Raw genomic sequence first — 13,042 nt, 5'->3', positions numbered from 1 at the left:
TTGGCTCAGCTCTGACCAGTGGTGTGTCCCTTTAGGAGCTGGCTCTGATCTGACATGGGGCAGTTCCTGGGCTCTTCTCACAAAGGACAACCCTGCAGCCCCCCCAAAAAATTTTTGCCATATAAACCCACTATGCTTGCATTTTATTTTCAGACACAAATATAACATCCTATATGAAAGTAATTGCTATTCTGTTTACATGGGATAGCCTGTATCCAGTTCTTCCACTCTAAAGTCCATTTGTGCTGTAGAGAATATGTAGGGATTGTGGATGTACCCATAAGTACCATTCCACAGTTGAACTAATTGCCAGGCCAAGCAAGGGACCACAGTAAATGGGTGAATAATTTGATCCAAGATGGATTTGTACTCTACCACACAGCCTGAAATCTCCTAATGCTTTTGGATTTGACTGTGAGCTGTCCATTGTTGTTTGAGCCTGTTATTTTCTATTACCATATTTTCTCTGGATATCATTTGTGTCCCTTATCTTTGTATAAAAGGCCACATCTTTACTGTATTTCTGGGGAGTGTTCTGTAGAAGCATACAAAATTTACTGCTGTAGACCAAAATATGACAGATAAAGGTAGTGCATTACAAAGTTCTTGCCCTCAATCATGCAGAAGGCTGTCTATGCTTCTGTGAGCAGTGGTACATATGTGGCTACCCTGTAAGGGGAGAAGGGTTAATGGCAAACTAAGACATTTTCTGCAGCAAAAGCAGAGAGAGCAAAAGCTTCACTGAGCAATTACCTTTTATGTGATAAACAATGTCATGTGTTCACTGGTCAATAAAGGGAGTTTTCTTGCCCTCATCCCCTTCCATTTAACTTTAAAAAAAGAATAATAATGCTATTAGTTTGACTAGCGGGATGGTGTGTTGTGAAGCCTGACCGTAGTTGTTTGCATGTTGAATTTACACTGCTAACAGAAGTGTTACTGCAGCAGCCTTTGTCTTTCCTTTCATTGAATAAAATTCAGTGAATAAACTTAGGCTAGAACTGCGTTGATGTCAGGTACGTTTGGCAGATTTGTCTATTTATATACTGCAGTTTCTTTGCAATACAGAGTACATTGCTTTTTATTACGGGCAATTTTAGCTTCTTTTGACTGAAAATTGAGCTCTAATTACTAATGAGTACTTTCTAAAATAATTTAATCTTGGGAAAGAATGCAGGTAACATAATTGTTAAATATCGACTGGTAAGATAGGTAGGTTTTAACTAACCCTTAAAGGAGGTTCAGGTTTGATAACTCAAGAGTTATCAAGGAAGGATGGAAGGCTGATGGCATTACAGTTGCAGGAATCTGGTCAAAGAGAAGAAGTGAGCCCTGACCTTACCCACAGCTACTCCTAGCACCGCTGTAGTCTCAAGTAATTGCTATTCCTTCAGTTCCCCACTTTCATCTATGAGTGCTTGAATATTTCTTCTTCTGACTTAAAATTCTACATCTAATAAAATTCTTTCCTTTCTTTCTCATTTTGGTAGCACTGAGGGAACTGGAACAGTTATTACTTATTTATTTCTAATCAGTTCTGTTTGGTTTGGTGCTGTTTTGTTGGGTTTTGTTTTGTGGGAAGAATTTGGCCTTCTTCCCACCAGCATACAGAGAGCCAGAAAATGCCCCACAGTTGTCAAGGCAACAGCTTTTGATGGAGAACAGCAGAAGGAAATGTGGCAGGAACATCCTCCAGAGTACCGAGGTCTTTTGTTGTTCATCATATAAACGTGTGTGGTCCCTTTTCTGCAAACGGTATCAATTTATGCATTAGGGATGATAAGGTATATACAGTGCAACATAATGAGATGGAGCTCATGTTTCAGACAAAAACATCCTGATACTGTCTCAGGTATATATTTATGGGCCCAGGGCGATCTTCTCTTCAGTTTGTTCTCGTGTACATATCCATAGAAAATATTGGCGTAAATCACATGTTTTTAGTGTGTTGGGGCAGAAAATGAGCTTGGCTTTCTTTAGTACATAGAACTTTTAGCAACTGGAACCTTCTGATTAATATTTTAACTCCAGAAGCAGGACTTCTTTGGGTCTAAACTATCAACTGGGTTCTTATTAAAACTTTTTTCTAGGAGATTTTGTTTCTCACTCTGGACAAACTTAGTAAAAACAAACAGTTCCTCAGTGTCTGGTCTGAACCAACAGAACTATGTTAAATTGTATCTGCTGTGGACAGTGACCTGCATGAATTCAGCACTGGAAACATCATTGCTGGAGTGCTAGAAATGGTCATAATCTGGTACATTCATTCTATCATAAGGGCAGAACCCAAGCAATTTTTCTATGTAGTACTGTTGGAATTTCTACTGCTTCAATAGGCAAAAGTTGGAATATCTTACATCTCTATAATACAGTTGGAATTTTCAAAGCCTTTTTCCATGGGCATGAAGATGGGCTTTTAGGAGTAGAGTATCTGGTCTTATGGGCATGTTGAGGTATCACCTGAGAGGCAACAGAAAATACTGTTTGTTTTTTACTTATTAGTAGTAGGGATGAGATACTGTGAAACATGGCGAGCCAAAAAAGTCCAGGCTGTGGAAATGCAACATGCTAGAAATTCCTCTCCTCCTTTTACAGTCTAAATGTGCTTTGTGATCTCTTCCCATTTATTATTTCTGATGGAATCAAAACTTTATTGCAGAATTAGCCAGTACTTCATATGCTTGAATGCATGTTCACTCTTCCAGCTGCGTCTTTATCTTTTCTCCATTCCCTTTTTGAATTCTGGTTGGATAGAGCAAGGTGTTATCTCAGACTGCGCAGAAAAGACAGACTTAGATTTTCCTGGGTTTTATATTTGTAAAATGTTCCTGTTTACATTTAGTAGCAGTGTTATTAGTTCAGACTGCACTGATTGGAAAGTAGAAGTCTTTAATACAAACCCTTTCAAAGTTTCTGATAAATTTGTGATATTTTGCCAGCTTTGCTTGCAAAACAGAATAGAGCTGTTGGAACAAAATGCTCCAGCTGCAGGAAGAAGTGAAGCCAAAAATGTAGATGCATCAGAGTAGCTAAAGCATGTTTTGATTGCATACATTCTGTCACAGTTTGTGCGTTGTGCTGCAGATGTGTCCAACTTCAATGAACACAGATCATGTTCTCTGCTGTTGCTTACAGCTCGCTGTTTACAGCATTACTTCCATCTTTATGTAGGTGGACTTTTTGATAGTGCTTCCGTCTGAGACGCAGTAGGTTTCATTATATTATATTTCAAATGTCAACTTTTCTTTATGAGATGGAGATTTTACTTGTAAACTTCCCTGACCTACTTAACAGTTCTAACAGCAAATAGTTTTGAACCCTTTTCTGTCTATTGACTATTACAGTATGAGATAGAGGTCTGCTTTACAATATATGTTTTTAATGTAAAAGAAAATGATGGCAGCTATTTGTTTGGAATCTGGACCAGTCTTATAATAGGTGCTTTTACCTGAAACAAAATATTGGAACGTTTTCAACAGTTCCTGAATGTGCTGTCCCCACCCTTCACTGCCATGTTTTGCATATCCCTGATCTTTCTGGGTCTGTTTCTCACAGCAATGTTGAGAAAATTTCATGCTTTCCCATTTTTGAGCTGTAATACCATTTCTTTCTCAGAGAGCTGAATATCCTCTAGTATTCTGCCAGGTCCCTCTCCACACTTCCACGCTGACGTAGTTTTATTTGATCTTTTTATGCCCGAGATTTAATTTCCTTCTGTTGTATGGGAAGCTACTGGCCCTTATTTTCAGGGAATTGTCTTCCGTTCTGTGTTCCAAACTGCTGAAGCAGCTGTGGTTTTGTTTCAGTACCAGAACATTGGTTTTGCTCTCATACTTTCAGGGAAAGCCCATTTCCGAGTGTTTACATACAGTCTATGTCTCCCATTATGGCACAAATCCCCTGGTTCTTGCTTAGGAAAACTAGCAGTAATCGAGAATGCAAATATTTTCTAAGTAAATGCATAAGCTTACTGAGATGATTGGTAAGAAGGATTTAACTGATGGGTTCTGAATGTTTGTGGGTTTTGGTGTATGAATTAACACACTGATTCTCAGGGAACTTTCTTCTTTTACTCAATTCTGTAACTCCCAAGTACAGAAATGAGCACTGAAATGTGCATCTGACTTACCATCAAAGTGCCATAGGTGTTTCAGAACCCAATTGCGCCGTCTGTGCTCAAACGTCCACCATCTCCAAAGAGCAGTTTTACCTTCAAAGAGGTTTTCCCTGCGATGGGAGCTCTGCCTAAAGAAGGAAAGTTGCATCAGTCCCACATGTTGTAGAGACTTAAAATCGGGAATTAATATGCAGTAGGGCTGTGACAGTGGTTTTAATTCTACTCACATTAATTTTCACTGTTATTATTAATTAAACCCTGAAAATCAGGGATTTAATGGAAAGCCTGACAGACCTTTAATTATAGCATTTCACCAGTCTTATAGTATAGAATGTCCTCTAGTATTGCGCAGGACACTCTGTACTTGAGAGGGTACAGAAAAAAATCATAGTTTTTTTTGTGTTCTTTATATGTTTTAAATTGTGTTGTTTTTTTAATTCATGAAAGGCTTTTACTCATTTCTTTCTACTGCATCTGGTTAAGTTACACCAAGTGAAGATTTGAACTGTTCAACAACTGCCAACAGACCTATTCAAAAACAAACAATTGCTTGTTATTGCTCAAAATTACCTGTCATTGGCTTAGGAAAATGTATTTCAGTCTATGGAATTCCCATCAGCTACTTATATAGTCCATCTTAGTACTCAGAGATATATCTACAACTTCTGTCTAGATTGCGGACTTTCTGCAGGAAGGATGGCATTCTTTTCTGTTTGTCTGCCATCTGTTGTAGGAGGACAAGGATCCCTGCGCCCTCCCATAGTACAGATGTTACATCAAAGTAATTCATCACAGATTAGTTGTATCACTTTGCCTAAAACCTTTGCATCTGTGTGTGTGTGAAGACCTCAGTGTGAAGTTTAACTGCTCAGGCTTTAAGTGCACAGTGTGACTCACAGTGAGTTGTCAGGAGGCACAGGAAACTGAAGGGAAAGACCAGGTGTTGTGGGGAGCACTGTGCCCCTGCAGCGTTCTGTAATGCTTTGGAGCTTGCATCAGTTTTATTGAAGTGAGAAAATAATGGTTCCTTGTAATTCTGTGCTTGAATTGCATGCTTTGCCTCTTAGAGTCCCTTTATACCAGGTTCACTTGGCAGCAGTTGTCATTCCATTAAAAGTCAAGTGAGCAACAGTGGTAATGCCAGTTGGCAGTTGGGCTTTAAATGTTTTCCTCTGTGAAATAAAAGATTCACATGTACATATTTTGTCATCATCACCGAAGTGCATGAATTATGGATTAATTTTAGTAGTTCAGAGCCCAGTTGTGTTGTTCCTCAATATACAGCTTACACGTCAGTTGGGATGGTTTCCCTTGGCTTGAGTGTGGCAGGTGGCTGTCAGATCGGCACGGCTCAGGTGGGAAGGAGCAGCCTGAGGGTGAATCTGTATGGCTCTCATCATTGCTGAGAATGTGATGTGAAATAAAACACTGCCTATAGCAGATAACAAAGAAATAGGCATTTTATATATACGTAGTCAAAAACTCCTCAGAAATAATTGCTTCAGCATCAGAAAAACTGCTTTAGTAGAGGAACTGCAGAGACTTCTTAGCAGTGCCAGCATTGATTGGCTGGGCTTAGCAAAGTGCTGTGGATGTCAGCTATGGACAAAATTGTTGTTAGCATTAGAAAATTGCCTGCTGTGTGGATGGGCTTAATGCACTATTATATGGTATGGATGCAAATTTAATGGGCTTGAAAATGGAGAGATTGAGCCTGAAACCTGTAGGGCACGTCCTTGGCCCAAACAAACCCACACCACCACTAATCAGCAGTCAGTACAGGAGTGGAAGGTATTAAACTAGTAGCTGATTAGAATCAGGACCCAGTTACTTAAAGGGGAGCTTTGGGTGGGTGACAACAAAGGCTTTGTGGCCATTTTTATTTTATTTTTTAATTTTTATTTATTTCTTTCTTTTCAAGGAGAAGAATAGCGAGTAGTTTAAATGCACAAGAATTACAAAGCAGAAACGTTAAAATAGCATTTAGAACAGAATGCAGACAATACCAATGGATGCGGTTTGAGGTGTCCTTCCTCAGACGGTAATGGGATTGCCGCTGCTGCTCAGCACATCACAAGAAAGTTTTATCCTAAGAGAGCAAAATAATATCATTAACAGAAAATTAAACTTAAAGTCACCATGAACTGTGGACTTAAAAGACCCTCAAGAAATGAAAACCAATTGTCTGTTGGAAAATCAGGAGGTCAAGTAGTCATTGACCAACCAAAAGCTGCACCGATTGCTGAACTGTACAGTACTTTCAAATCCAATTAACTGTTTCAAGCAGACAGTCCTCATTTTCTCTTTCATCAGGAAGGGAAATTTGCAATCATATATTCCAATGAAAGTTAAGTTGTTTTGATCTGATAATTGTCAGATGTATTTATCTTAATTTGTAAGTTTCTAATGCTAAAGCTCCAAGCTGTTCAGATATAACAGAAGTACTGGGAAATGAGGTACAAAATGCTGGAATTCAAATTAACCAATAAATATATTTTAATATATATCAGCAAGACTCTAGAGGATTCCATTAATGTTGAAAAATAGAAAGGATTTAGGTTAATTTGGTAAGAAGGCAGGTCAGAACGTTTACAACAGTGGCATAGAATTGTATAGAGATGCAAAATTTTTCAAGAGAGCAGAATTTTTTCAAAAACGCTGACTCTGGCTGTCACAGCCCTGCCTTGGTTAAATCCAGTGGAGAGATATGAGGACTTTCTAATTTGCTTTCCCTCTATTTTAATAATAGCTGTGCATAAGTAATTTATGAAAGGCCAACCAGGCAGTGGGCAACAGAAAATTAAACTCATTTTATCTGAAAGCAGGTGGATTTCTATATATCATTAGCATGCATAGAATTCTCACAATGTTATTTCTCATACTGATGGAATGTAACCAAATAATATATGAGTTTTTTGCTTATGCACGAGTGAAATTTTTAGATAAAAGTGCCAGCCCCAATGGCAATTTTCTGCAAAACGAAAACTAATTCTGCGAAGCTTCTTATTACTGGGAAGACTCATTTGGCTTGCATTAGAGACTGACATAAGTGACTTTAGGATTTTACTAACAGATTAGATGAGATGTGCTATATGCAGTAATATCATTAGAGAATGTAGCAGCAGAGGCAGAAGAGTTTGTGGCACTTAAGGACACTGGCACAAGTAAATTGTTTTCATTTATGACAAGCATTTAAATGATTATTTTTTTTTTCTCCCCATGAGAAGATGTTTTAGTTTTAGGTTTCCCTTCCCCAGTATTTAGAAAAGCTTGTTCAGAAATGGCTCCTCTTACTATCTCACCTACTGATACTGCATCTGTTGTATATGCCAACTTTATCAGCTGGAGGCTAGATCTTCATGAAGAAAACAATGCTGAAACTGAATAAGTTTAGTCTGTTATTCCAATATAGATGAAGGCATAGAAGCAAACCACATATTTCTCTACTTGCTTTAGTCTCACCGTTCATTAACAAATACATTCACGATCTATAGCTTATCATTCAAACATCATCAGATACACTGCAGCCATTTGACTGTATCTGTTAGAGCCCTCCTTTTCCTTACTCATAGAACTTGTGAGTTTTTCTTTTAGTTATGATAACTAATAGCACATCCTTCTTAAAGGTCTGTTCCACTGGTTGTTAACAATAAATGGCATTTGCCACACAGTATTTTTCTCTGAGGCAAGAAGGACTAAAACTCTATACAGTATCACCCAAGGCGTGCATTTAGCTTAGGCGTTACAGTGAGGAGACAGTCTGGAAGCTTGTCTCAAAGTGTAACTTTCCATTTTCTTTCATTTTTTATTTCAAAAAGCAATAGTAGCAGCAGCCAGGAGTTACCAGTAAGCAGCTCTTTGCTGGGTTCTATTAGTTTGTACCGATTCTTTGTAGTTGGCAATACATTTTGTTCACATTTGAATTTCAAAAAAGAGGAAAGATGTGGCTTGTTGTTGGAACCAATAATACTGACCTAAGTCATATGACAGAGATAGTGTCCCTTTGTAACCCTAACCCAGGTCAGGTGATTGCTTCCAGCTGTTCTTCAGCTGTTTATTCAGTTGCTTCTATCAGCACTCATGTATGTCACACTTACATGACTTTTTTATATTAAGTGACTTTCTTCATGCTTCTTTCTGATAGCAAAGTTTATATTGTCCTCCATATTCAGCTATCTGTACTACAGATGCCCTAGGAAATAGGAAAATAACATCCTTGGGTAAACTGCATGGGCATAAATGTAGAATGACTATGTTTACTTCAGTGAAGCTAATCTGGGTGTATAATGCTCAACGTAAAAAGCAGAGTTTGGCCCAATGCATGCAATATTGAAAACAGCCCTGATATTAAGAGAACTGTACGTTGTCTCGTCAGTTGAGGATGCTGTTCTCAGCCATACCGAGGCGTATGCAGAGCAGTTCTGCTGAAGTCCATCAGTTTCCTTCAGCCTTTGCTCAGCTTAAACTGGCTCTGTTGTGACAAGCGCTCAGCTAGTGCATGAAATAGTAAGGACCAGAACAGAGATGGTCGCATCCAGTCATGTTGATTGTAGGGCTCTGTACACACTGTTTCATGAAGTCCTCCCCTGTTGCAGTGTGTAAAGGAGAGAGAAGAGGTAACTGAAGATATGTGTGAGAAGTCTGAAACTTCAGTATTAAAGCACACAGACATTTTGCTGCCACATCTGCTGAATTCTGGCTCCTACTTGCATGAGAGAACTCAAAGGCAATAAAGGGCAGACAGCTTCTCATTCCGTATCCGTTCTTCCTTTTTTGTCATCTAGTACCTACCTCTGTATAAAAAGACCTGACTGGTGCTAACTTTTATAGGATGCTAAAAGCTTGTATAGAAACTTAGGCCAAGACAATATCTTAGACTGCTAAATCTGTTTATTGTAGTCATAGAAGTGTCCAATTAATTCTGATCACATCTCAAACTCCACCCTAAAGGGGAGATTCTCTGCTCCCACTTTTTCTATTGGAAAGCTGATCCAAGTCCTCTTTGCATGAGAAACGTTCATGGCAAACCAAATTTAACAGCAGTTTTAATTCTCTGCCATCTTCTTTATCTTAATTAGACAAATACTTTCTTGTGTTTTTATTGTTTTAAATTTGATGTTAGTCATGGGAGATCTGCATAGAGGACCTGGAACTCTGTCCTGCTCTTCCATAACCTGCCTAGATACTCCTCGAATCTTCTGCCATTATCCAGTCCTACATTCTAACAAGAACCGTTTAGAAAAAGCCAGTTCAGCGCCTTAAATGGTAGGAAATGCTTTTCCCTCTACAATGTTTCAGTTTATGCTGATACTTAGTAGATGTGTGTACCAAGCCTCCAGCACTTGTGACCTTAACCATAAGATTTCTGTATAAAGTATCTATGTTAAGTATAACGGGGATTGGAGTGCAAAGTACAGAAGTGCGATCAGATAAAGTAGATAATGAGTGGAAGAGCATTAGAAGAGGTTTTCATTGCAAATGGACTAGAGGCAGGTGTACTTCTTTATAAACTTGTTTTTTGTTTTGCCATATTTTATTACCTACTTAGAACATCAAAGTCAAAGCAGGCGCATGGATACGTCTTCATTCCCCTCTGCCCCCCTTTTTATTTAAATTTGCAGCCAACAATCAAAAAGTATTTTTGCCGTATTCTTAAAAACTGAAAAATAAATAATATACTTTTAATCTTAAGCGTTTTAAAAACAGAAGGAGATACTTCCCAGTGTCAGTAAGTCTAACTCTAAGTTGCTTGTGTTGACATACTGCTGAGGGCTAAAAACAGCTTATACAGATTTTATTTGTTTATAGGGCAAATTATAAAATGTTCCACTGAAATAAGTAATGACAATTTTTGTCTGCATAAATGTGCATGTAAATGTAATGATGTTTGTTGTCATTTCAACATGACTACCATTATTGAAATAGAAGAGCCAGTACTAATTCTTGCTGTCATATTCCTTAAAAAATGAACATAAGACATTTACAGAAGCGTCAAGGTTTTCAGTGTTGATCATTCATCTCCTGCATGCTCTTAGAATAACACCCTCAGCAAAACAGACAGACAAAAGCTGACTAGAGTTCTGCTTTCTAATCTCTTTACGAAACATACATTTGAAGATATTTTCCAACTTCAGAGTGTTCTGAAACTCAGTGAGGTCTTAATGAATGAGATGTGTGCATTTGTCATTGTCCTTGAGGTTGTATAACTGATCATAGGATAGAAACCCTAAGAAATCTGACTTTGTTCTCATCAGCCGAAGGAAAGTCTTCTCTTTTTGCAGCCTCAAAGTATTTAGTTAAAACTTTGCCTTGATTAGCTTTCATGGTACCAGTCCTTCAGTGAGACTATCCAATGGACAGTGATTTATAACAGGCCAAAAATCCCTCACAACTGCACTGATGTGATTTCAACATAGCAGAGCTTTTTCAAACTTATAAGAAATACGTGTTCCTTTCGTCCCCCTTCTGCTAGCTGTGTTTGCACCCTTAGACAGCAATGGTTCAGTTCACACAGAGGAGGGGAGCAGTGCTAGTGTACTGCTGGCGGTTGCTTGCACTTGCTTCCATGCTCTAGAGGATTTTACCACTGCTCCCTTGAGAAAAAACAAGCTTCAACTGATATTATTTGGAACTTAACAGAAGTCTAACGTTTCAGTTTTGTATGATGACTAAGGATGTCACCAGCCGCTCAGCTCGGCCTCATGGTACCACTGTGCAAACGTGGCTTTCTCTTTGTGAGCGTGTCCTGCTGGGGGCTTTTGGGTACTTCTGTTTTGGCAAATGGCCATTGCAGGATCAGGAATGGTGTTAATAACTGTTTTAAGTAGGTCTTATGGCTGAAGAGATTTAAGAGTTGAGAAGTCATGAATTAGGGTAGTGTGGTTAGGTTGCGGTTGGGTTTGATGATTTTTAAAGTCTTTTCCAACCTGAGCAATTCTGTGATTCTATGAACTCCAGTCTTACTGACTCAACCAAAGTGACACAAAGCTGGGAGCTGCTTGTTTTCTGAGGGCATGTCTGTTTTTTTTGGGCACGTTTAGATGTTCCTTTAAAAGGCCCAAGCATTTGCATGCCTTGAATAGAACTCCAGCTTAAAATTGCAGGCTTATGAAGTCTTTGAAATCAGAGGCCTCACGTTCCAGAAAGCAAAAGCTAGTTTTGAAATATTTTAATTTCTCCATGCCTCAGGTCCCCCCAGGTACCTCCCGGATGATGTGAGGGTAAGAAGGTTACTAAGGTGCTGGTATCTATGAGACACTGTCAATATGTAAATGCTATTAGTTTTTTCTGTGGTTTTTTTCCATTCTGAGGACTTCTAAAACACTGAGCAGTGGGACAGGCAGAAGTCCCCTTACCACACTATGACACAATCAATGACTGCAGGGTGACTTGTGGCTGCCTCCTAACAGTGAATTTCCAGAGCAGCAAAGAGGGGTTGAGGACCCAAGCCTGTTTCACTTGTGAAGTGTACAGGTGGAAAATGAAAGGCTGAAAATGTGGATTGCCCTGAATCTGTGTGTTCTGTGGGGGATTCTGCACAGCTTTATCCAACAGCCCTTCTGCTAACTATAAAACACACCTCTGTGAGAGAAGCAAACACAGGAACAGCAAACTACACAATGGCATGAGACCATTTGGGGGAAATAACTCTGATACGCGTCCTAGACAGCTCTGATCGTAAAAGCCAAGAAAATAGGGGAAAACTTTCCTTCTTCCTTTTTAAATTGATCGAATCCCCAGATACTGCTTTAATTATTCACGCTCGTGATGCGGTACTTTGAGCCATTTCTGAGAAGCCAGACCCACAGTATGCTCACCGATTGTTACTATCGTCATAAATGTTCCCACCATCTTTCGTCTTATGTAAATTTAATTCCAAGCACACCACTTCATGCTTTATTATCTCACAACAGCAATTGCATTTGGCCCTTTGATTCATCTGTGGAGAATGCATTATGAAGCAAAGCATAAATATCATAAAGTGGTTAGTTCATGGGGCTTCTAATTTCAGGAACGCCACAATATGCTAATTCATAGTCTTCATTCTAGCACGGAAAGTATATTTCAGTAGATGTCGTGAGGGTAAATCCCTGCTCTCAGTCTTCACTTTGGAAAATGCTTCAGCTTAAAGAAACTTAAAAGCTCTAATAAAACTTAGAGCAAACCAGCTCGCTGGAGGTTTCATCTACCATTCAGGTTATTTGGAATAAAAAAACACGTGAAGAACCTTCAAAATAGTCTACAGTGGAAACTAAAGTAATGAAGGAACAGGTGGTGTTTGCTTCTCTTTTACCTGCTATATATTATGGTGCATGGCTGTTTTCCCATTGGTGTAGTTTATTTACGAGAATCTCAAAGGTGAACTTTCAAGGTAATTTGTTAATTAACTGAATTAAACGACAGAGAACTCAGTGTGGTTTAGTTGTGTGTTGTTTTCAGTTGTTCAAATCTTTGCAGCAGCAAGATAAGGTCATACCAGGGATCATAAGATGCCCTGGGTGTATTGTAAAGAATCAGTGTGAGCTAAGAGAATGTGTTTCCTTACAGACAGAGTTTGTCACCAAGAACCCCGGCTGCTGCTCTGAAAGAGCAAGCTTTAGAACAGCCCCAAACACAACACAGTCCTCTTGTCACCTATGCTCTCTTCACCTTCTTTGTGAGCAATGTGCTGGGCAGGGTGCTGATAACCCGGGCATGCACAGGAGCACAGGCGTTATAGACTATCTTGGTTATGCTTTGGTTTGTTTGCCATTTGTTGCTGTAGATGGTGGGCAGGTTGGAGCCTAACAACGGTGTAGAAAACAGCAACAGTCTTGTTTCTGCTTTTCTGAAATTAGGATTATTTTATCTTATGGCACAACAAGATGTTTTGCCTGCCCTGTCTGGTAGCTAACACAGCAAGGTCTGACGGCTGATGTTTGTATA

Source organism: Excalfactoria chinensis, chromosome 9 (assembly GCF_039878825.1).
Source record: "Excalfactoria chinensis isolate bCotChi1 chromosome 9, bCotChi1.hap2, whole genome shotgun sequence".
Classification (NCBI taxonomy): Eukaryota; Metazoa; Chordata; class Aves; order Galliformes; family Phasianidae; genus Excalfactoria; species Excalfactoria chinensis.
Note: the sequence above shows the minus strand (reverse complement) of the source record.